Source organism: Salvelinus fontinalis, chromosome 5 (genome assembly GCF_029448725.1).
Source record: "Salvelinus fontinalis isolate EN_2023a chromosome 5, ASM2944872v1, whole genome shotgun sequence".
NCBI classification, from domain to species: domain Eukaryota; kingdom Metazoa; phylum Chordata; class Actinopteri; order Salmoniformes; family Salmonidae; genus Salvelinus; species Salvelinus fontinalis.
In genome coordinates, this window is record NC_074669.1 from 67,288,107 (window position 1) to 67,314,971 (window position 26,865).

The 26,865-nt window shown below is 42.0% G+C and overlaps 1 long non-coding RNA gene across 1 annotated transcript; it reads left to right on the top strand.

Annotated features, from left to right (window-relative positions):
• Positions 1-12,945: 12,945 nt before the first annotated feature.
• On the top strand, positions 12,946-23,159 carry LOC129856071 (uncharacterized). The gene is made up of 2 exons (XR_008759612.1): positions 12,946-13,479; positions 21,713-23,159. It is a non-coding gene; the product is annotated as an uncharacterized LOC129856071 (long non-coding RNA).
• The last annotated feature ends 3,706 nt before the right edge of the window (positions 23,160-26,865 follow it).

Sequence of the window (26,865 nt, forward strand, 5' to 3'; positions counted from 1 at the left end):
GGTGGGTGACTGTATCTCTCCAGGGTTGGTGGGTGACTGTATCTCTCCAGGGTTGGTGGGTGACTGTATCTCTCCTGGGTTGGTGGGTTTCTTCTGGACCCTGATCAGACATGGAGTAGTTGTCTCTGCATTTACACTGGAACTCTGTTCACAAACACAAACAGACCCCACAGAGCCCCAGGACAGCAAACATATTAGACCCAACCAAATCATGAGAAAACAAAAATATAATTACTTGACACATTTGAAAGAATTAACAAAAAAAAGAGCAAACTAGAATGCTATTTATCCCTGAACAGAGAGTACACAGTGGCAGAATACCTGACCACTGTCACTGACCCAAACTTAAGAAAAGCTTTGACTATGTACAGACTCAGTGAGTTAACCTTGCTATTGAGAAAGGCTGCCGTAGGCACAACTCAAATCAAATCAAATTGTATTAGTTATGAGCCCCTAACCAACAATGCAGTTAAAAAAATATGTAAATAATAGGAAATTAAAGTAACAAGTAATTAAAGAGCAGCAGTAAAATAACAATAGCAGGACTATATACAGGGGGGTACCTGGCTCTCAAGAGAAGACAGGCTATGTGCACACAGCCCACAAAATGAGGTGGAAACGGAGATGCACTTCCTAACCTCCTGCCAAATGTATGACCAGTTAATTCATACTGTATGTTGTAGTCTGTCCAAGAGGGGAATCACACAGACTGATCTCAGTTAATTCATACTGTGTGTTGTAGTCTGTCCAAGAGGGGAATCACAGACTGATCTCAGTTAATTCATACTGTATGTTGTAGTCTGTCCAAGAGGAGAATCACACAGACTGAGAGCCTGTAATTTTATTAAAAGCATTCAGTTGATTACATGGCAGTTTAGAGAGAAACATCATAACAATAATCTACTTCATAATCAATAATCAATATCATAACATTTATAATCAATAGCATCATTATTTATATACTACTAACAACATCATAACAATAATCTACATCATAATCAATAATCAATATCATAACATGTATAATCAATAACATCATTATCTATATACTACTAACAACATCATAACAATAATCTACATCATAATCAATAATCAGTTTCATAACATTTATAATCAATAACATCATTATCTATATACTACTAACAACATCATAACAATAATCTACATCATAATCAATATCATAACATTTATAATCAATAACATCATGAGAGGTAAACAACAACAAACCCCTTTAATAAAAAATGTTTCAAAATACAAAGAATGACCAGATGATTATAATAATATATGGACTAATAATGGAGACACTTCAAGATAAATAATCTAAGAGAAACTAAATAAGATAAAGAATCTAAGAGACACTAAATACGATAAAGAATCTAAGAGACACTAAATAAAATAATGAATCTAAGAGACACTAAATAAGACAAAGACATGAGGAGAAAGGCAAAAAGCAATACATTCTGGAACACAAAACAGACTAATTGAGCTATTCTCTTAAAATAATCATAACCCCATGTTACCAAAAACCCATGTTACCAAAAACCCCATGTTACCAAAACCCCATGTTACCAAAAACCCATGTTACCAAAAACCCATGTTACCAAAACCTCATGTTACCCAAAACGCCATGTTACCCAAAACCTCATGTTACCCAAAACACCATGTTACCCAAAACCTCATGTTACCTAAAACCTCATGTTAACCAAAACCCCATGTTACCCAAAACCTCATGTTACCCAAAACGCCATGTTACCCAAAACCTCATGTTACCCAAAACCCCATGTTACCCAAAACCTCATGTTACCCAAAACCCCATGTTACCCAAAACCCCATGTTACCCAAAACCCCATGTTACCCAAAACCCCATGTTACCCAAAACCCCATGTTACCCAAAACCCCATGTTACCAAAACCTCATGTTACCCAAAACGCCATGTTACCCAAACCCCATGTTACCAGAACCCCATGTTACTCAAACCCCATGTTACCATTCTGGTGGTATTAAACAAACTCAAAGGAATAATGGTGGTTGCAGTCACTCCTTTTAGATTTCTTCCAAGGTTCTAGAAAGATAAACTAATTCTGAACTTGTTATTAAAATTAGAACCACTTCAGGTTTGTCACCACATTTTAAACACCAGTCCACTGCTGACCATCGATTTAAAACACAAAACTGACCTAAGATCAGCATGTAGGGTCAGCTTCATTCTACTCCTACTCCGTCCCCTGGGCTGCTCTCTCCTCTCCCGGTCCAGCTTCAGCTCTGGAGCTCAGAGAGACCATCTCCATGGCATTGACATCAAGATCCATGCTGCTCACCCTGTTCACTCTCTTCTGCCTCCTGGTGGGCTAAGGAGACACAGCACCAACAGTCAGACATTTACTCTCTAGTATCTCCATTCTCTCTCTCTCCCTCTCCCCCTCCCCCTCACCCTCTAGTTTAAATGACTTGTAACGTCTGAGTAAATGTCTTTACCTTGTAGTACAGGTAGGAGGTGGTGATGGCTGTCAGTAGGAGCAGCAGCACTACAACGTGTCTGATGATGAAGGCTGGCAGAGGAGAGGCTGCAAACAGAAACACCTTTGATGAGGGGACTGATCATCATCACATAGATCTGTGGGAAATCTGTCAATGACAAAGTTATAAGTCTGGTTCATGTTCAGTTACCTGTGATGGTGAGGGAGAGGAGCTCACTCTCAGAGGAGAAGTTATGAGAGAAAACATAATTGTCATAAACACAGCTGTAGTTCCCTTGGTGGGAGTCATCTGCAGCAGGGAAGAGGAAGGCAGCAGAATGATTGACAGCTGGCTGGGTCTGGGTTCTGTTGGAGCCGGTGAACGTGAGGAGGAAGGAGCCTCCTGGGTACTGTGGCTGAGTGGAGCAGGTGATGGTGAAGCTGTAGCCCCTGATCATCTCGGGCCCCTGGTGGCCCCTGGAGACCCCTCCCATTGAGTCAGTCAGGGAGATATCAGGCTGGACCAGGAGATCTGTAACAATAAAAGAGAAGAAGAAAAACCTCTTCAACTAGTTTCCTATAGATATGACAATCACATCAGCATGTAACAGTGCCAGCCACCCTCCCTCACAGGGCAACATGAGTAGTGGGCCTACAGTCACTGAGACAACATATGTTGATATCAGGCTTAAGCAGGACATCTGGAACAAGAGGAGAGAAAAAGAAAACGTAGCTCCTCAACTACTTTCCTCATTTAGATATGACAATAACATGACATGTGACAGTGGTAGTGAGTAGAGACGTTCACTGAGATAACACTCAAATACAAAAGCATTCTGGAAAATTTAACTTGTATTTCATTCCTACTTGACTGATTGATCTATTTAGTAAAGCAGACTGACAAGTTAAACAGTCATCATGAGAGGTGCAGAGGAAGTTGTATGAATGAAGGAAATCAGTTGAATGTAATTATAATCTATTGTTATTACCTGAGCAGATCACTGTGAGTTCAGGAAGGAGATCAGATCTTCTATAACAATCCCTCAGTGAAGGCTCAGATCCAGAACATATCATGTTTTTCCCTCCAGTGGTGTTTCCAGGTAGTACTGAAACTGTGGAGCCACAACCCAGCTGTCTACACACTACTGCAGCTATGGCCCCCTGGGCCCTGTCCTCAGTTCCCACATTCCTCCACTCTCCCTGGTCGTACCGCTCCACTCCACCAGCACAGTGACTGCCTCCTCCCACCAGCCTCACATCATCAGGCTCTGACAAAAGAAAAGAGAGAGACAGTATTCTTACTATTTTCTCACTAAAACACACCTATATTGTCTCTCATATTCTTCACTCCAGGTGAGAAACAATGTTGATTGAGTGACAAACTGTTTCTTACCTGAGCAGGTGAGTCCAACAGCATTACCAGGTAGGCAGGTGTTGTGTTTTCTGTCTGAGGTGTCACAGTCCAGGAGAAGGGACTCTTTGCCTTTACACTGGAACTCTTTATCCCAGGTCTGACCCTCACCTTCTCCATAGAGCCCCCCCTGTAGAGCTGCAGGAGCCCCACAGCCAAGCTCCCCACAGACTACCTCTGCATCCTGCCGGTCAAAGTCAGCTTCACACACTGAGGCCCAGGACTGATTGGACTTCACCTCCACTCTCCCAGAGCAGAGACCAGCTCCATCCACAAGCCGCACAGACTCTGGAGAAAAAGAGTTGGTTGAACATCCAATCAGTTTTGTTGATGACACTGTCAAGGACTGAACACAAATATGTTGGATAAAAGATTGTAGTTTGCTATGTTTGATACTGTAAGTGGTAGAAATGGGTTCTTAGTCACTCAGGATCGGGTTGGGAATAATGCAGGCAGGAGACAGGAATAAGTTCACTTCACTTTATAGAAAATAAACAGCTGGACATCCATCAGGCAGCTTCACTTCAGTACCATCTGAACTACAATGATCTGCCCATGAACATCTCCCATAAACCAATATGACAAACACAAATATAATGTTTAAATACATCTGACATCTCTCCCTCTATTTAAATGAAATAAAAACACATAAAACATGATACATGGTAATATTGTATAATGTGTAAATAAATCTCTCAATATGACCAGTCTCTTACCTGAACAGGTCACATAATGATCATATCCATCATTACAGCCACCAGGTTCTCCTATGATGTCACACTGTCTAATAGAAGACTCATTTCCGTAGCAACCACCTAGTATGACTCTTCGTTTTCCATCCTCAAACAGATGTCCTCTAGATTCAGCTACAGGATTCCCACAGTCCAGCTCTCTACACACAAACCTGACCTCTATCATCATGCTCCACCACTCAGTACATAGACCTGACCACTCTCCTCTGTAGAAGACTTCCACTGTCCCAGAACAGGAAGTGGTCCCATCCACCAGTCTGACTGAGAGTTCAGCTGTAAACAGCAGAGAGGAAAACACAGTGGTGAGGACAGATGATGACAGTGATTCTGTTATTCTAACAGCAGTAATGCTTTGTGGTTGACAAGTATTAGTAGTTCCATAAAACACTACTTGTTATTGGGTTTTAGAATGGTTTGTATGGACACATGAATTTCTCCATGTGGGATAATAAAGTTGACTAATATTGAACTGCTATAATCACTGTAGATTTATACTCTACCTACCTGGTGGACTGACGCTTTGAGCCTGGAGATCTGAGGAGAAAGAGAGAGACAGAGGAGAAAGGGAGGAGTCAGAGGAAGAGAGAGACAGAGGAGAAAGGGAGGAGTCAGAGGAAGAGAGAGACAGAGGAGAAAGGGAGGAGTCAGAGGAAGAGAGAGACAGAGGAGAAAGGGAGGAGTCAGAGGAAGAGAGAGACAGAGGTTAAATGAACATCAACATGACCTTTCATGATGTGATGGGAAGACAAGCTTATCGTTGGTATGGTGCAACAACACCCATGTGTACATACACTATATATACAAAAGTATGTGGACACCCCTTCAAATTAGTGGATTCTATTTCAGCCACACCAACAACCACGTGTACACACACTCTCTCTCCTCTCCACTTTTCTCTCCTCTACCCTCCTCTCTCCCCTCCCCTCCTCTCTCCTCTCCACTTCTCTCTCCTCTACCCTCCTCTCTCCCTCCCCTCCTCTCTCCTCTCTCCCCTCCCCTCCTCTCTCCTCTCCACTTCTCTCTCCTCTACCCTCCTCTCTCCCCTCCCATCCTCTCTCCTCTTCACTTCTCTCTCCTCTACCCTCCTCTCTCCCCTCCCCTCCTCTCTCCTCTCCACTCATCTCTCCTCTACCCTCCTCTCTCCCCTACCCTCCTCTCTCCCCTCCCCTCCTCTCTCCCCTCCCCTCCTCTCTCCTCTCTCCCCTCCCCTCCTCTCTCCTCTACACTCATCTCTCCTCTACCCTCCTCTCTCCCCTCCCCTCCTCACTCCTCTCTACTTCTCTCTCCTCTACCCTCCTCTCTCCCCACCCCTCCTCTCTCCTCTCCACTTCTCTCTCCTCTACCCTCCTCTCTCCCCCACCCTCCTCTCTCCTCTCCACTTCTCTCTCCTCTACCCTCCTCTCTCCCCACCCCTCCTCTCTCCTCTCCACTTCTCTCTCCTCTACCCTCCTCTCTCCTCTACCCTCCTCTCTCCTCTTCACTTCTCTCTCATCTACCCTCCTCTCTCCCCCACCCTCCTCTCTCCTCTCCACTTCTCTCTCCTCTACCCTCCTCTCTCCTCTACCCTCCTCTCTCCCCTTCCCTCCATTCTCCCCTCCCTTTCTCTCTCCTCTTCACTTCTCTCTCATCTACCCTCCTCTCTCCCCTACCCTCCTCTCTCCCTACTCTCCTCTCTCTCTCCTCCTCCTCAAATCTCTCTCCCCACCCCTCCTCTCTCTTTCATCTCTCTCTCCCTCTTTCTCTTCTTGACATATAGTGTTGGACCTGTTGATCTTGACTCATCACATAGACCTCTAGCATCAACACTCCCCCTTCTCCTACTCTAACATACGACCAATATTAAACAGATACATAAAATATACTCTCATTCATTTACATAGAGACAGATACAATCAATCATTGACACACTGAATATACAACAGTCAGATGCATGACACCATCACCACTTAACTGACGTTAGTGCCTGTCCCCAGATGGACAGTTAGGCTACAGTAAAGTACATTTACAGGTGATCACATCATTGTCCTGCTTTGAGACACATTTTTACTGTCTGCTTCCAGTTGCATGTTATTTTACTAGCCCTGCAAATGGTAATATATCTTACAATATCAAAACATATCTCAGTAACTGTCACAAATGTATATCAACATAACAGCCTCCTACCTGTGCTCCACAACAGGATGGTCAGTACCACTACAGGTATCATATCTGTCTCTAACTGGGGCTCCACTGACATATACAGTCTACTGTCATAAGGTTTGGACTGAAGAGTGGAACATACTGCTCGGCTATATGACTTCTATGTCATACGTTCGTTAGGTCTTTGATGTGAGATAAACTTCGTAGCAACTTATCTTGGATCAGTGGTTGAACACACTACAGCAAACTGAAAAACTCCACAGGAAACTGCTGACAGAGCAGCAAAGTTCACATAGTGTGTCCTATAATATCAGCTCTAACTTTCTACTGCTTGAGTTCACCTCTTATAGAATATTGGCTTAATGTTCCAGCACCTCAATATAAAAAGTACGAGCACCCAAAATGAGTACTGATGAGGTCTCATGTTAGAGCAGGAGAAGGGGGGATGTGGTGTAGAAGCTAGAGGTCTGTTACCCAAGTCAACTCAACAGGCCTGATGCTATATGTCAGGGTCAGGCTGGACTGGGACAAGAGAGGAACAGGTTACTGGTTATGATGACATCACTGGTGAGAAGTAAGTGATACAAATGATATTCTCTCTCTCCCCCTCCTCCCTCTCTATCCTACTTCCCTTCACCTCCCCCCTCTCTGTCTCCCTCCCATCCTTTAATTTATATTAGATAAATTAAGGGGAGGTAGAAGAAGGGGAAAGGGGGAGAAGAGAAGAGGAGAGGGGGGAGAAGGGGAGAGGGGAAGAAGAGGAGAGGAGAGGGGGGAGAGGAGAGGGGAGAGAAGGGGAGAGGAGGTACTGTTTGTCTCCCACCGTTCCACTCAAAGGACTCTACCTTCTGTTATCAAGTGGGCGTTTCCACTATATTTAGTTTACCAGTCATTTCAGTGAAGGGAACAAGTGCACACTTTAGGAGAAAGGAGAGATAATTGGGACAATGCTTCTCTTTAGTCTTCAGTCCTGCGTCTGTGACACCAGATTACCACCTAGTGGCCATAAGAGGAACTGTCCTGTCAGTGTGTTTTTACTGCTGCCTCAAAACAACACATGACCTGCAAACATGATATGATTCATGTGTGAGTACTAAAAGCATATGAATATAGTATATTATAGTATATTTATTATATATGTGGGTCTGATAAGTAAACACTCTTAATGTTTGCTGTTTTATCACTAAGAAGAACATTGGACACTATGTAACCAAACACATGTGAAACCTCATGATATGAGTGATAAGAAGTGTTTAAAAAGGTGAGTTCTGAACCCTGTAGACTACTGCACTACTTCTGAAGAAGACCAGAGTCATTTCAGAATGAAGACTGCTATAGTTCTGACGGTGTTGCTGTTCTGTCTGTCTGGGGCCTGGACTCAGGGAGAGAGTGGAGGGGTGACTAGTAGTTCTGTCTGTCTGGGGCCTGGACTCAGGGAGAGAGTGGAGGGGTGACTAGTAGTTCTGTCTGTCTGTCTGTCTGTCTGTCTGTCTGTCTGTCTGTCTGTCTGTCTGTCTGTCTGTCTGTCTGTCTGCAGTATATACACTAAATCACCAAAGTATGTGGACACCTGCTCGTCAAACATCTCATTCCAAAATCATGGGCATTAATATGGAGTTGGTCCCCCCGTTGCTGCTATAACAGCCTCCAGTCTTCTGGGAAGGCTTTCCACTAGATGTTGGAACATTGCTGCAGGGACTTGCTTCCATTCAGCCACAAGAGCATTAGTGAGGTCGGGCACTGATGTTGGGCGATTAGGCCTGGCTCACAGTCGGCGTTCCAATTCATCCCAAAGGTGTTCGACGTTGTTGAGGTCAGGGCTTTGTGAAGTTCTTCCACACCAATCTCGACTAACCAATCATGTATGGAACTCGCTTTGCGTACAAGGGCATTGTCATGCTGAAACAGGAAAGGGCCTTCCCCAAACTGTTGCCACAAAGTTGGAAGCACAGATTCCTCTAGAATGTCATTGAATGCTGTAGCGATTAGATTTCCCTTAACTGAAACTAAGGGGCCCAAACCATTAAAAACAACCCCAGACCATTATTCCTCCTCCACCAAACTTTACAGTTGGCACTATGCATTGGGGCAGGTAGCATTCTCCTGGCATCCGCCAAACCCAGATTAGTCCGTCGGATTGCTAGAAGGTGAAGCATAATTCCTCACTCCAGAGAATACGTTTCCACTGCTCCAGAGTCCAATGGCAGCTAGCTTTACACCACTTAAGCCTACACTTGGCATTGCACATGGTGATCTTAGGCTTGTATGCAGCTGCTCGGCCCTGGAAACCCATTTCATGAAGCTCCTGACAAACAGTTTCTTGTGCTGATGTTGCTTCCAGAGGCAGATTGGAACTTGTTAGTGAGTGTTGCAACCAAGTACAGATGATTTTTACACGTTACACGCTTCAGCACTCGGCGGTCCCGTTCTGTGAACTTGTGTGGCCCACTACTTCTTGGCTGAGCCGTTGTTGGTCCTAGATGCTTCCACTTCTCAATAACAGCACTTACAGTTGACCGGGGAAGCTCTAGCAGGTCAGAAACTTGACAAACTGACTTGTTGGAAAGGTGCCATCCTCTGACGGTGCCACGTTGAAAGTTACTGAGATCTTCAGTAAAGCCATTCTACTGCCACTTGTTTGGTTACTACATGATTCCATATGTGTTATTTCATAGTTTCAATGTCTCCACTATTATTCTACAATGTAGACAATAGTTAAAACTGATCCTAGATCTGTACAATGTAGACAATAGTTAAAATAAAGAAAAAACATTGATTTGTAGGTGTGTCCAAATAATTGACCGGTACTGTACATGCATTGTGGAGGTGAACTGGTCCTAGATCTGTGCAAAGGCATAACATCTACAGCAGGAACAACTGCCTGTGTTAGAGAACATATAAAACGAACTGATCCTAGATCTGTACAAAGGCATAACATCTACAGCAGGAACAACTGTCTGTGTTAAAAGGCCCAGCTGGATTTAAAATGACATATTTGAATGTCAAATTATTTGTTTAACAAGTACAAGACAGGGTCTGTGGAGGCTTGGCCTATTAGTGATAGATTTTTGGAGGGACCCTTGTCCCTACAGCCAATCAGTGAGCAGCTTCCCTTCCCCTACATCTCAGGCAGTTCTGTTACTCACAACACTCCCCCTGCTTTCCTCAACAATAGAACAGCTTCCCTTCCCCTACATCTCAGGCAGTTCTGTTACTCACAACCCTCCCCCTGCTTTCCTCAACAATGGAACAGCTTCCCTTCCCCTACATCTCAGGCAGTTCTGTTACTCACAACACCCCCCCTGCTTTCCTCAACAATGGAACAGCTTCCCTTCCCCTACATCTCAGGCAGTTCTGTTACTCACAACACTCCCCCTGCTTTCCTCAACAATGGAGCAGCTTCCCTTCCCCTACATCTCAGCCAGTTCTGTTACTCACAACACTCCCCCTGCTTTCCTCAACAATGGAACAGCTTCCCTTCCCCTACATCTCAGGCAGTTCTGTTACTCACAACACTCCCCCTGCTTTCCTCAACAATGGAACAGCCCACTGAGCTAAAGCCTTGCCATTACAAATATGTTTTAAAGGAGCGGGACATTTTTTTACAATGAGGAAATAATATGTTATGTTTTACACATACCTCGGCCATCATTGTGAATGGTGTCTTATGCAGTGACAAAATTAGATTTGCTGATGCAGTAAATCTAATACTTAGGTGTTTTTAGGCATGAAAGGTCTGCGGTGATTCCGTGGTTATAAGTTACTGACCTTGGAATACATTTCTGGCCATGCTGGCAGGGTCTGAATCAAACCCAATGTCCACCTGGCACACTGACAGGGTCTGAATCAAACCCAATGTCCACCTGGCACACTGACAGGGTCTGAATCAAACCCAATGACCACCTGGCACACTGACAGGGTCTGAATCAAACCCAATGACCACCTGGCACACTGACAGGGTCTGAATCAAACCCAATGTACACCTGGCACACTGACAGGGTCTGAATCAAACCCAATGTCCACCTGGCACACTGACAGGGTCTGAATCAAACCCAATGACCACCTGGAACACTGACAGGGTCTGAATCAAACCCAATGTCCACCTGGCACACTGACAGGGTCTGAATCAAACCCAATGTACACCTGGCACACTGACAGGGTCTGAATCAAACCCAATGTCCACCTGGCACACTGACAGGGTCTGAATCAAACCCAATGTCCACCTGGCACACTGACAGGGTCTGAATCAAACCCAATGACCACCTGGCACACTGACAGGGTCTGAATCAAACCCAATGACCACCTGGCACACTGACAGGGTCTGAATCAAACCCAATGTACACCTGGCACACTGACAGGGTCTGAATCAAACCCAATGTCCACCTGGCACACTGACAGGGTCTGAATCAAACCCAATGACCACCTGGAACACTGACAGGGTCTGAATCAAACCCAATGTCCACCTGGCACACTGACAGGGTCTGAATCAAACCCAATGTACACCTGGCACACTGACAGGGTCTGAATCAAACCCAATGTCCACCTGGCACACTGACAGGGTCTGAATCAAACCCAATGACCACCTGGAACACTGACAGGGTCTGAATGTTAAGGGGAGGGAAGATTGGTCAAGAGGTGATGATTATTGTTGTTCTACTGCCTGATTGTTAAAAAAGCTTTGTTAAAGAACAAGAAGACCTGCACACTGTTTACAAAAGCTTTGTTTAATCAGCACAACAGTTTTCAGCTGTGCTATCATTATTGCAAAAGGGTTTTCTAATGATCAATTAGCATTTTAAAATGATAAACTTGGATTAGCTAACACAACATGCCATTGTAACACAGGAGTGATGGTAACTGATAATGGGCCTCTGTACGCCTATGTAGATATTCCATAAAACAATCAGTCGTTTCCAGCTACAATAGTCATTTACAACATAAACAATGTCTAAACTGTATTTCTGATCAATTTGAATGTATTTTATTGGACAAAAAATGTGATGTTCTTTCAAAAACAAGGACATTTCTAAGTGACCCAAACTTTTGAACGGTAGTGTACGTCTACATGATGTATTGTTACACCATGTAGGAGCAGTATAGACCTAGTCTGTTCATTATATACATCTACATGATGTATTGTTACACCATGTAGGAGCAGTATAGACCTAGTCTGTTCATTATATACATCTACATGATGTATTGTTACACCATGTAGGAGCAGTATAGACCTAGTCTGTTCATTATATACATCTACATGATGTATTGTTACACCATATAGGAGCAGTATAGACCTAGGCTGTTCATTATATACATCTACATGATGTATTGTTACACCATGTAGGAGCAGTATAGACCTAGTCTGTTCATTATATACATCTACATGATGTATTGTTACACCATGTAGGAGCAGTATAGACCTAGTCTGTTCATTATATACATTTACATGATGTATTGTTACACCATGTAGGAGCAGTATAGACCTGGTCTGTTCATTATATACATCTACATGATGTATTGTTACACCCTGTAGGAGCAGTATAGACCTAGTCTGTTCATTATATACATCTACATGATGTATTGTTACACCCTGTAGGAGCAGTAGAGACCTAGTCTGTTCATTATATACATCTACATGATGTATTGTTACACCCTGTAGGACCAGTATAGACCTAGTCTGTTCATTATATACATCTACATGATGTATTGTTACACCATGTAGGAGCAGTATAGACCTAGTCTGTTCATTATATACATCTACATGATGTATTGTTACACCCTGTAGGAGCAGTATAGACCTAGTCTGTTCATTATATACATCTATATGATGTATTGTTACACCATGTTGGAGCAGTATAGACCTAGTCTGTTCATTATATACATCTACATGATGTATTGTTACACCATGTAGGAGCAGTATAGACTGACAGTAGCTGGCTACTTATTTAGATTTAGTTTGACTTAATGAAACTGCCTTAAATGTGCTGTAGTAAAATAAAATGTATTCGCACTAATCAATCAACACATTCCTGTCTTTGTATGTCTCAATATAATAGCATTATTTAATGAAATCCATTTCCTCAACTGCATTTCCCACTCCAGTCGGCAGACGGCGATGTTGCTATCTGCGTTTCCCACTCCAGTCTGCAGAGTCAGCGATGCTGCTATCGTGACGTATAATGTAGTGGACGGTTCATGAAAAACAACAAGTCAACCACCTCGGTAGCTTGCTAGCCAACGTAGCCGAAAGATTCAAGCTGTTTTTACGCTTTCGGTGTATATTAGCTGCTGTGTTTTAGACACACTTCTATCGTATCTACTTGTTAACCTATTTAATTTAATATGACGTTATTTTTTATTAGTCAGATATAGTAGCTGGCTGGTTAAATTAGCAGTAGCTTAGTCGCTAATGATAGCTAGCTAGCTAATATCCCCGAACATGAGGTCAGTAAGCTTCTCCCCTCCTGCCAAAGAAGAAGAGGTCTGCTGGACGGAGAAAGAAGCTCTGGGCCTGAACATTGTCGTGAAAGAGGAGAAGGAAGAGGAGGATGTCACCGTTAAAAAATAAATTGAGGGCGAGGCTGTTACAGTGAAAGAGGAAGAAGCGTTCACAGTGAAAGAGGAGGATGAGAAAGAGATGCCGTTTTTGACGTGAAGAAGGAAGGGGAGATTTCTGTCACATTGAAAGATGAAGAGGTGGAGGTAGGAGATCTGATTTACATCAGTAAGTACCGCCTTAAATTGGGTTTTCACTTTGGATATTCGGAGTTGGCTCGTCAATACCTCATCAAGGGAGGGCCCTAGGATGATGACTGATATGTCTAGAATCAGACGACGTAGAGAGCAAGCTACCCCTTGTTTTCTCCGTTCCGTTTCCAAAAAGTGACTTAACATATATATTTGAGAAGGGTCTATCTGGGGGCCACGGCATGTAGTGATTTTAATGTAGTTATGATTTACTACACACAGTGCCCCCCAATAGTGCCATGCGAGAGTTGGGTTGGCTACACCAACGATTATGGATATACTGACAATAAGTCTCTGCCCTAACAAGGGGAGTCGTTGTCCACAAAGCAGCACTGTGGGTTGTCTAACTCCCGCCTATCCTTTCTTTGGATTGGTGGATCTTATTATTATTGTTATCTATTGTTTATATTCTATGAGGGTTGTTGTCGTCAACCGCCTGTATTCAATGGAGAGAGATGCTAAGCTACTAGCATGAATATGCATAGCGATCTGGAGACAACTCCTACAGTGTTTTTTTATCAAAGTTGTCGGTATGTCACGTGTCCACATAACAATTTAAGAATTACGACACTTCTGTTAGATCAAGTAAACCTCACGTAGCAAATAAGCCATTCATTTTGTTGTTGACCAAATTCAACACTTTCCACATTGGGTAAATAATTGTTTCCACTTGGATACAACCTACAGTAACCTACTGGCATGACCAAGAGAGATACAACCTACAGTAACCTACTGGCATGACCTAGAGAGATACAACTTACAGTAACCTACTGGCATGACCAAGAGAGATACAACTTACAGTAACCTACTGGCATGACCAAGAGAGATACAACCTACAGTAACCTACTGGCATGACCTAGAGAGATACAACCTACAGTAACCTACTGGCATGACCTAGAGAGATACAACCTACAGTAACCTACTGGCATGACCAAGAGAGATACAACTTACAGTAACCTACTGGCATGACCAAGAGAGAAACAACTTACAGTAACCTACTGGCATGACCAAGAGAGATACAACCTACAGTAACCTACTGGCATGACCAAGAGAGTTACAACTTACAGTAACCTACTGGCATGACCAAGAGAGAAACAACTTACAGTAACCTACTGGCATGACCTAGAGAGATACAACTTACAGTAACCTACTGGCATGACCTAGAGAGATACAACTTACAGTAACCTACTGGCATGACCTAGAGAGATACAACCTACAGTAACCTACTGGCATGACCTAGAGAGATACAACCTACTGTAACCTACTGGCATAACCTAGAGAGATACAACCTACAGTAACCTACTGGCATGACCAAGAGAGATACAACCTACAGTAACCTACTGGCATGACCAAGAGAGATACAACTTACAGTAACCTACTGGCATGACCTAGAGAGATACAACCTACTGTAACCTACTGGCATAACCTAGAGAGATACAACCTACAGTAACCTACTGGCATGACCAAGAGAGTTACAACTTACAGTAACCTACTGGCATGACCAAGAGAGATACAACTTACAGTAACCTACTGGCATGACCAAGAGAGATACAACCTACAGTAACCTACTGGCATGACCAAGAGAGATACAACTTACAGTAACCTACTGGCATGACCTAGAGAGATACAACCTACAGTAACCTACTGGCATGACCAAGAGAGATAAAACCTACAGTAACCTACTGGCATGACCAAGAGAGATACAACCTACAGTAACCTACTGGCATGACCTAGAGAGATACAACCTACAGTAACCTACTGGCATGACCAAGAGAGATACAACTTACAGTAACCTACTGGCATGACCTAGAGAGATACAACATAAAGTAACCTACTGGCATGACCAAGAGAGATACAACCTAGAGTAACCTACTGGCATGACCAAGAGAGATACAACCTAGAGTAACCTACTGGCATGACCAAGAGAGATACAACCTAGAGTAACCTACTGGCATGACCAAGAGAGATACAACCTACAGTAACCTACTGGCATGACCTAGAGAGATACAACCTACAGTAACCTACTGGCATGACCTAGAGAGATACAACCTACAGTAACCTACTGGCATGACCAAGAGAGATACAACTTACAGTTACCTACTGACATGACCAAGAGAGATACAACTTACAGTAACCTACTGGCATGACCAAGAGAGATACAACCTACAGTAACCTACTGGCATGACCTAGAGAGATACAACCTACAGTAACCTACTGGCATGACCAAGAGAGATACAACTTACAGTAACCTACTGGCATGACCAAGAGAGTTACAACTTACAGTAACCTACTGGCATGACCAAGAGAGTTACAACTTACAGTAACCTACTGACATGACCAAGAGAGATACAACTTACAGTAACCTACTGGCATGACCTAGAGTAACCTACTGGCATGACCTAGAGAGATACAACTTACAGTAACCTACTGGCATGACCTAGAGAGATACAACTTACAGTAACCTACTGGCATGACCTAGAGAGATACAACTTACAGTAACCTACTGGCATGACCAAGAGAGATACAACCTACAGTAACCTACTGGCATGACCTAGAGAGATACAACCTACAGTAACCTACTGGCATGACCTAGAGAGATACAACCTACAGTAACCTACTGGCATGACCAAGAGAGATACAACTTACAGTAACCTACTGGCATGACCAAGAGAGATAAAACCTACAGTAACCTACTGGCATGACCAAGAGAGATACAACCTACAGTAACCTACTGGCATGACCTAGAGAGATACAACCTACAGTAACCTACTGGCATGACCTAGAGAGATACAACCTACAGTAACCTACTGGCATGACCTAGAGAGATACAACCTACAGTAACCTACTGGCATGACCTAGAGAGATACAACCTACAGTAACCTACTGGCATGACCTAGAGAGATACAACCTACTGTAACCTACTGGCATAACCTAGAGAGATACAACCTACTGTAACCTACTGGCATGACCAAGAGAGATACAACCTACAGTAAACTACTGGCATGACCTAGAGAGATACAACCTACAGTAACCTACTGGCATGACCTAGAGAGATACAACTTACAGTAACCTACTGGCATGACCTAGAGAGATACAACCTACAGTAACCTACTGGCATGACCTAGAGAGATACAACCTACAGTAACCTACTGGCATGACCAAGAGAGATACAACCTACAGTAACCTACTGTCATGACCTAGAGAGATACAACCTACAGTAACCTACTGGCATGACCAAGAGAGATACAACTTACAGTAACCTACTGGCATGACCTAGAGAGATACAACCTACAGTAACCTACTGGCATGACAAAGAGAGATACAACTTACAGTAACCTACTGGCATGACCAAGAGAGATAAAACCTACAGTAACCTACTGGCATGACCTAGAGAGATACAACCTACAGTAACCTACTGGCATGACCTAGAGAGATACAACCTACAGTAACCTACTGGCATGACCTAGAGAGATACAACCTACAGTAACCTACTGGCATGACCTAGAGAGATACAACCTACTGTAACCTACTGGCATAACCTAGAGAGATACAACCTACTGTAACCTACTGGCATGACCAAGAGAGATACAACCTACAGTAAACTACTGGCATGACCTAGAGAGATACAACCTACAGTAACCTACTGGCATGACCTAGAGAGATACAACTTACAGTAACCTACTGGCATGACCTAGAGAGATACAACCTACAGTAACCTACTGGCATGACCTAGAGAGATACAACCTACAGTAACCTACTGGCATGACCAAGAGAGATACAACCTACAGTAACCTACTGTCATGACCTAGAGAGATACAACCTACAGTAACCTACTGGCATGACCAAGAGAGATACAACTTACAGTAACCTACTGGCATGACCTAGAGAGATACAACCTACAGTAACCTACTGGCATGACAAAGAGAGATACAACTTACAGTAACCTACTGGCATGACCAAGAGAGATAAAACCTACAGTAACCTACTGGCATGACCAAGAGAGATACAACCACTTGGATACAACCTACTGTATTTGCATGAGAAAATAATGGTACCAGTCAAAAGTTAGGACACCTACTCATTCAAGGGTTTTTCTTTATTTTTACTATTTTCTACAATGTAGAATAATAGCGAAGACATCAATACTCTGAAATGACACATATGGAATTATGTAGTAACCAAAAAAGTGTTAAACAAATCAAAATATTTTTCATTTGATCTTTTATAAACTATACAAATGACAACATCCTACAAATATTAACTACATCACACCTGCCCAGACCCACTAGAACACACCTCCATCTCCATTAACTACATCACACCTGCCCAGACCCACTAGAACACACCCCCATCTCCATTAACTACATCACACCTGCCCAGACCCACTAGAACACACCTCCATCTCCATTAACTACATCACACCTGTCCAGACCCACTAGAACACACCTCCATCTCCATTAACTACATCACACCTGCCCAGACCCACTAGAACACACCTCCATCTCCATTAACTACATCACACCTGCCCAGACCCACTAGAACACACCCCCATCTCCATTAACTACATCACACCTGCCCAGACCCACTAGAACACACCCCCATCTCCATTAACTACATCACACCTGCCCAGACCCACTAGAACACACCCCCATCTCCATTAACTACATCACACCTGCCCAGACCCACTAGAACACACCCCCATCTCCATTAACTACATCACACCTGCCCAGATCCACTAGAACACACCCCCATCTCCATTAACTACATCACACCTGCCCAGACCCACTAGAACACACCCCCATCTCCATTAACTACATCACACCTGCCCAGACCCACTAGAACACACCCCCATCTCCATTAACTACATCACACCTGCACAGACCCACTAGAACACACCCCCATCTCCATAAACTACATCACACCTGCCCAGACCCACTAGAACACACCCCCATCTTCATTAACTACATCACACCTGCCCAGACCCACTAGAACACACCTCCATCTCCATTAACTACATCACACCTGCCCAGACCCACTAGAACACACCCCCATCTTCATTAACTACATCACACCTGCACAGACCCACTAGAACACACCCCCATCTCCATTAACTACATCACACCTGCCCAGACCCACTAGAACACACCCCCATCTCCAGCGCCCGCATCACTCTCCACCACATGGCCTCAAACTGCACTTTTTTATTTCTCTCCATCGCCCAGCACTTTACATATTTAGATAATAAAGCATTTTACCTTTCTATTGCGTTAATTACAGAGGATTGGTTCACTTCCACTTTTTAGTATAGAAGATGATTGATGAGAAAAGTATTGTCCAACTCTGGGGTATCTCACTGCACCCTCAAATGCCATGTCTTTAAATATGCAGACAGACAGATTAAAACTACCTTTACATTGTAATACTTCTGACAGCCAACTTTCTAACTCCGCCCATAACTTTATGACGTCATAACATTCCCAGAAGGATTATTGAGTCATTGTTAGTTTTACACTGAAGACATGACTCTGCCGTTGTGCTGTAGAATCTGTGGATTATGTCTCTTGTATAATAAGGGACTTTCATTTGACTCAACATCACAGGACACAGACTTTGATAAAGACTTACAAAAGTTTTTCCGCAGTTTGAGATGGACTAAGTTTTTTTAATGGGGTTTCTCCCTGTGCACCTGCTAATGTAAATCCATTGAACGAGACAAGTTACCAGACAGGACATATTGCTGATGCTCTTCCTATTGATAACCTGAATGGCAATTAACTTGTGGGTGGTCGTGATGACGGCCTATTCAATGACGTCCATCGGGATTCCCCCCCAAAAAGAAGACGCTCTGGATTGATCACTGGAGTCAGATGTGAAGGAGGAGGTTGATCATCAGGAGTCAGATGTGAAGGAGGAGGTTGATCATCAGGAGTCAGATGTGAAGGAGGAGGTTGATCATCAGGAGTCAGATGTGAAGGAGGAGGTTGATCATCAGGAGTCAGATGTGAAGGAGGAGGTTGATCATCAGGAGTCTGATGTGAAGGAGGAGGTTGATCATCAGGAGTCAGATGTGAAGGAGGAGGTTGATCATCAGGAGTCAGATGTGAAGGAGGAGGTTGATCATCAGGAGTCAGATGTGAAGGAGGAGGTTGATCATCAGGAGTCAGATGTGAAGGAGGAGGTTGATGGCCACATCAGTGAATCGTACTTATTGGAGAAATGTCCTCTGGTCTGATGAAACAAATATAGAACTGTTTGGCCATAATGATCATCGTTATGTTTGGAAGAAAAAGGGAGAGGCTTGCTAGCCAAAGCTCACCATCCCAGATGTGAAGCAAGGCGGTGGCAGCATCATGTTGTGGGGGTGTTTTGCTGCAGGAGAAACTAGTGCACTTCACAAATTAGATGGCATCATGAGGTGGGGAAATTATGTGGATATATTGAAGCAAAATCTCAAGACATCAGTCAGGAAGTTAAAGCTTGGTCGCAAATGGGTCTTCCAAATGGACAATGACCCCAAGCATACTTCCAAAGTTGTGGCAAAATGGCTTAAGGACAACAAAGTCAAGGTATTGGCGTGGCCCTCACAAAGCCCTGACCTCAATCGTATAGAAAATGTGTGGGCAGAACTGAAAAAGCGTGTGCGAGCAAGGAGGCCTACAAACCTGACACAGTTACACCAGCTCTGTCAGGAGGAATGGGCCAAAATGCACCCAACTTATTGTGGGAAGCTTGTGGAAGGCTACCCGAAACGTTTGACCCAAGTTAAACAATTTAAAGGCAATGTTACCAAATACTAACTGAGTGTATGCAAACTTCTGACGCACTGGGAATTTTATGAAAGAAATAAAAGCTGAAATAAATCATTTTCTCTACTATTATTCTGACATTTCACATTCTTAAAATAAAGTGGTGATCCTAACTGACTTAAAACAGGGAATTTTTACGAGGATTAAATGTCAGGAATTGTGATGAGATTAAATGTATTTGGCTAAGGTGTATGTAAACTTTCGACTTCAACTGTAGGTACCGTTACTGTGTTAAAAACAGAGGCAGTTGTGGGAGTGATGTGTGTGGTGTTAAAGGGGAAATCTGACATTTGTTTCTAATCATTGGATTAAAAAAAATAATGACAGCTTTGTTATTGTTTCAACTGCAGATTGGTTGTTTGTTGTGTGGCTTTTTTAAAGGGGCAACCTAGGATTTAAACAGAAACAAAATGGCAGCCCAGAGACCTGAGCTGTGTTGGAATACTCATACTAACTGTACTATTTGTGTCGTACATTGAGTTTGTAGTATGCTTATTGGTCATAGTATGATATAGTTGGTTTAGCCAAAAGTTCACTGGTAAGCAAGCATTTCTAAACTTTATTCACTGTTATGGGGTACTATTTTGGTGTGATGTCATTATGGGGTATTGTCTGAAGATAGATCATTTAAAAAAAACTGTCATCCATTTTAGAATAATAGCCAAAGAACATTTTACTGGTTGAAGTCGTTTTTAAATACGAAGTAGTACATTTTTGACAAAAACATAAACATTATATTAATCAGGACATTCAAATGAACCTTACAATTATAATCCAAAGTAGTGTGAAATGCACTCATAAGCAACCTGTAAATGGAGGCTATATCTGCTGTCAGCCTATGAGAACTCCCCTGAGTTTTCCCCCATGGTGGTGAATTAGTGAATAGACACAGAGCTTAATGTGAGTTTCCTTGAGTAGCACTCCTGATCTTGCACTGATAGTGTGTTGTCATATTCAGAATACATTGTGGAAAAACTCAAATCTTTGCTCACCTTTTTTGCTCCATGCAGATATACAACATCCATAACTAGTGGTTTCTGCATTATCAGGGAGGTGTTTCTGCAACCAAATTGTATGTGCATCGCCCTTGTCGCAATTTTAGAAAGCACAGAAAGGGGCCTATATTGGAGACCAAAAGTCATCTGGCACACTGCTTAGGATTTCAACAACTTTTACTTTTTTCTAGCCTAAAATCATTGATGTTACTACTAATGTGAAAAAAAGACTAAATATGACTATTGTTGCTCACTTGACTGTCTTAAGACATTTGTCAAGTAATTTTAACATTCATTACAGACGTCAATTGTTGTACAACATCATGGCTACGCTGTTGGCATCACCTTTTACAGTGGATTTCTGCTGTTGTGGGCCTTTAACCATCTGTCTGACTTGATGTTCACACAGAAGAGAGACGTGACTATCGTGTATCCTCTGGGGAGCCTCAACAACATCATGAAGCTGACGAGGCAGAGAAGAGTCCCTCCCGATCAGAACACCTCAAGAAACACCAGCAGAGACCCACAGGGAAGAAATCTCACTGCTCTGACTGTGGGAAAAGTTGCAAATCTTCATCAGAACTTAAAATACACCAGCGAGTACACACAGGAGAGAAATCTCACCACTGTTTTGATTGTGGGAAGATTTACTTAAGATCAGAATCACTAAAAGTACACATGAGAATTCACACTGGAGAGAAACCTTATAGCTGTACCCAATGTGGGAAGATGTTTAATCACTCAAGCTGCCTGATAGTACATCTGAGAGCACACACAGGAGTGAAACCTTATAGCTGTCATCAATGTGGGAAGAGGTTTACTCACTCAAGCTGCCTGATAGTACATCTGAGAGCACACACCGGAGAGAAACCTTACAACTGCGCTGACTGCGGAAAGAGTTTTGTTAGTTCAACAAATTTAAAATCACACAAGAAAATACACATAGTAGAGAAACCTTTTAACTGTACTCAATGTGGGAAGAGGTTTAATCACTCAAGCTGGCTGATAGTACATCTGAGAGCACACACAGGAGTGAAACCTTATAGCTGTGATCAATGTGGGAAGAGATTTGTTACATCTAGCCATCTGACTATACACCAGAGAACACACATAGGAGAGAAATCTTATAGCTGTGATCAATGTCACAAGAGATACTCTGATAAAATATCTCTGATCAAACATCAGAAAATACATACATGAAGTAGTTGTTTCATGATATCAATGAAATGTCACAATGTAGAATATTTGAATGATGTCACAATGTAGAATGTTTTAACATTGTAGTAGGAATACAAAGGATTTGAATTTGATAAAAGTCCATATTGATACAGAAACATGTAGTGGGTCTAAAGTTTGTTTTAAATTATCACTCATTAAACACGAATCAATCAACACATGCTTCTCTTTGAAGGACTTAACATAATATTACACTTTTATGAAATAAATGAAAATAAACTTTTGGTTCCTCAACTGCGTTGCCCACTCCAGTCAGCAGAAAGAGACGCAGCAGAAGTGCCTCTTTTTATATTTGATTTGATTTATATATTTTTTTATTCAAAATGCAGATCTACAATTTACATTGTTACATCATACAGAACAGAACACAGGTATTAAAGAGAAAATACTAAAACAGACAAAACATATAAATAATTAACTATTCTAGTGTAGTTGTAATCACTCTGAAAAAATCTATAATGATTCAGGAAGATGTTATTGTTGTTGTTATTCACTAGGATTAATGTTTTAATAAAATAGTTAAATTCAATCAGAAAAATGTGTAATTTTGGTATAGAATTTTGGAATTTTTGTTTGTGTATAAAGTATTTGTCAACAAGAATAAAAGAAATGAACAATCATTTCAATGGTCTTGTTATCATTGCAATAGTAACATAGTATATCTTTCATGTCAAAAACATGGGTCGTGTTCATAATGGGAAATAAGTATTTTTCAAGGTTTTCCCAAAATTCTGACACAAATTGACATTAAAGAACAAGTGGGACAGATTCTCACCTTTTTTTCACAGAAAACGCAGATATCATCAACAGCCACACATTTGGATATCATAGAATTACATGGATATACAGTATCTTATGTAAAATATTAAAGTGCACTTCCTTAACTTTGTTTGGTATACAATATTTGTAAGTCCTTAACCAGGCATTTTTCCAGACAATGTCAGGAATAATAAGCATGTTCCAGAAACATTTTCCTCTCGGTGGAAGTTGGTTTTGTGAATGAAGAATTTGTCTTATATATGTATTACAACAAGATTTCTCAAGTAAGCCCACGCCTTCCAATCTGAGTTCTGGATAAACTTTGTGATCATTACCAAAGCTAAGATGAGTTTTCATGAGTGTAGTTAGACCACTGGGAACAGCTTTGATCACAGAAATAAACACTGAAAGGAATTGGAAACTCTTTCATTGTTATAAATTGTTCATATGTGAGAATATTACCTCTGTTGTCAAAAACATCAAGAACAAAGTCATTATTCTTCTCATGCCAGTTGGGGTAGAACAATGACTTATTCCTTACAGTTATGTCTGAATTATTCCACAAAAGAGCTTTATGTGGGGAAACATTGTGTAGGAAACATATTTTCCAGGCCTTAAAGCTTGTTGGTGAAACCTAGCCAATTTAGCGGGTAATCTTTCAGGAATATAATGACATTTCAGTAAAAATCGAAGACCTCCCAACTTATGAAACACATTATTTGGAATGAAATACCATATTGAATCAGTATTGATCAAACATCTTGTCAACCAGTTGATCTTGAAAGTGTTATTTACGTCACAAAGTCCAACACTTCCAGACCTCCTTCAGCTCTTTTATTACAGAGGACTGACTTCTTTAGTTTGTGAGACTTGTTTTTCCAGATGAAGTCAAGAAAGGTCTTGTTGATCTCTTTACAAGTAGCAGGATTTACAAACAAAGTTGAGGGGTACACAAAACCAGACAGTCCCTCTGCCTTGGACAGAAGTACTCTCCCAAGTATAGAAAGATCTCTTTGTAGACAATTATTAAATATATTTTTGGTTTTCTTAATTTTAGGAGAGAAATTCATATGTTGTCTGACTGTGGTTTTTTGACAGATGTATTCCTAAATATTTAACACAGTCCTTTACAGGAATATTTTCTATTTCTTTATCATCAGAGTCAAATAAACATAAGATTTCTGTACTATATTAACACTGCTAATCCAACAATAGTGCTAGGTTCCTGCACACTTGAATTAAAGGGGAACTACTCTGTAACGGTCTTTCTCCTCCTCTTCGCTTGAAGAGGAGGAGTAGGGATTGGACCAAAGCGCAGCGTGGTTATAGGACATAATGAATTTATTTAAAGTAAAAGACGAAACACGAAATACACTTGTGAATATTACAAAACAACAAAAGGACGTAGACCTGAACTGGAAAACTTACATAAACACGCAGAACAGGAATAGACTACACAAACCGAAACAGTCCCGTGTAGCGCGACAAACACAGACACGGAAGACAATCACCCACAAACAAACAGTGAGAACATCCTACCTTAATATGGTTCTCAATCAGAGGAAATGTCAAACACCTGCCTCTAATTGAGAACCATATCAGGCAACCCATTAAACCAACATAGAAACACATAACATAGAATGCCCACCCCAACTCACGCCCTGACCAACTAAACATACAAAAATAAGAGAAAACAGGTCAGGAACGTGACATACTCTCAAAAATGTAAATTTCTTAGATTTTCCCCAAACCTCAAAAGTGGTCTCCTGATTGGTTTAAGTATTGTTATGGACTTAGAACAATTGCATTGTTTTCTGTTAAAAAAAGTCTGACTATGAGAACAAAAACCTGAAAAAATGAGAAAAATTCTGAATTTGTGAATTTCTGACTCAGTTTCTCTGTTTCAATAAAAGGCCTACTATTATCCTACTGACCAGTACATCTTGGGTTGGCCTACTATTATCCTACTGAACAGTACAGCTTGGGTTGGTCTACTATTATCCTACTGACCAGTACAGCTTGGGTTGGTCTACTATTATCCTACTGAACAGTACAGCTTGGGTTGGTCTACTATTATCCTACTGAACAGTACAGCTTGGGTTGGTCTACTATTATCCTACTAAACAGTACAGCTTGGGTTGGTCTACTATTATCCTACTGAACAGTGCAGCTTGGGTTGGTCTACTATTATCCTACTGAACAGTACAGCTTGGGTTGGTCTACTATTATCCTACTGAACAGTACAGCTTGGGTTGGTCTACTATTATCCTACTGAACAGTGCAGCTTGGGTTGGTGTACTATTATCCTACTGAACAGTACAGCTTGGGTTGGTCTACTATTATCCTACTGACCAGTACAGCTTGGGTTGGTCTACTATTATCCTACTGACCAGTACAGCTTGGGTTGGTCTACTATTATCCTACTGAACAGTACAGCTTGGGTTGGTCTACTATTATCCTACTGAACAGTACAGCTTGGGTTGGTCTACTATTATCCTACTGAACAGTACAGCTTGGATTGGTCTACTATTATCCTACTGAACAGTACAGCTTGGGTTGGTCTACTATTATCCTACTGAACAGTACAGCTTGGGTTGGTCTACTATTATCCTACTGAACAGTACAGCTTGGGTTTGTCTACTATTATCCTACTGACCAGTACAGCTTGGATTGGTCTACTATTATCCTACTGAACAGTACAGCTTGGGTTGGTCTACTATTATCCTACTGAACAGTACAGCTTGGGTTGGTCTACTATTATCCTACTGAATAGTACAGCTTGGGTTGGTCTACTATTATCCTACTGACCAGTACAGCTTGGGTTGGTCTACTATTATCCTACTGAATAGTACAGCTTGGGTTGGTCTACTATTATCCTACTGAACAGTACAGCTTGGGTTGGTCTACTATTATCACACTGAACAGTACAGCTTGGGTTGGTCTACTATTATCCTACTGAATAGTACAGCTTGGGTTGGTCTACTATTATCCTACTTAACAGTACAGCTTGGGTTGGTCTACTATTATCACACTGAACAGTACAGCTTGGGCTGGTCTACTATTATCCTACTGAACAGTACAGCTTGGGTTGGTCTACTATTATACTACTGAACAGTACAGCTTTGGTTGGTGTACTATTATCCTACTGAACAGTACAGCTTGGGTTGGTCTACTATTATCCTACTGAACAGTACAGCTTGGGTTGGCCTACTATTATCCTACTGACCAGTACAGCTTGGGTTGGTCTACTATTATCCTACTGAACAGTACAGCTTGGGTTGGTCTACTATTATCCTACTGAACAGTACAGCTTGGGTTGGTCTACTATTATCCTACTGAATAGTACAGCTTGGGTTGGTCTACTATTATCCTACTGACCAGTACAGCTTGGGTTGGTCTACTATTATCCTACTGAATAGTACAGCTTGGGTTGGTCTACTATTATCCTACTGAACAGTACAGCTTGGGTTGGTCTACTATTATCCTACTGAACAGTACAGCTTGGGTTGGTCTACTATTATCACACTGAACAGTACAGCTTGGGCTGGTCTACTATTATCCTACTGA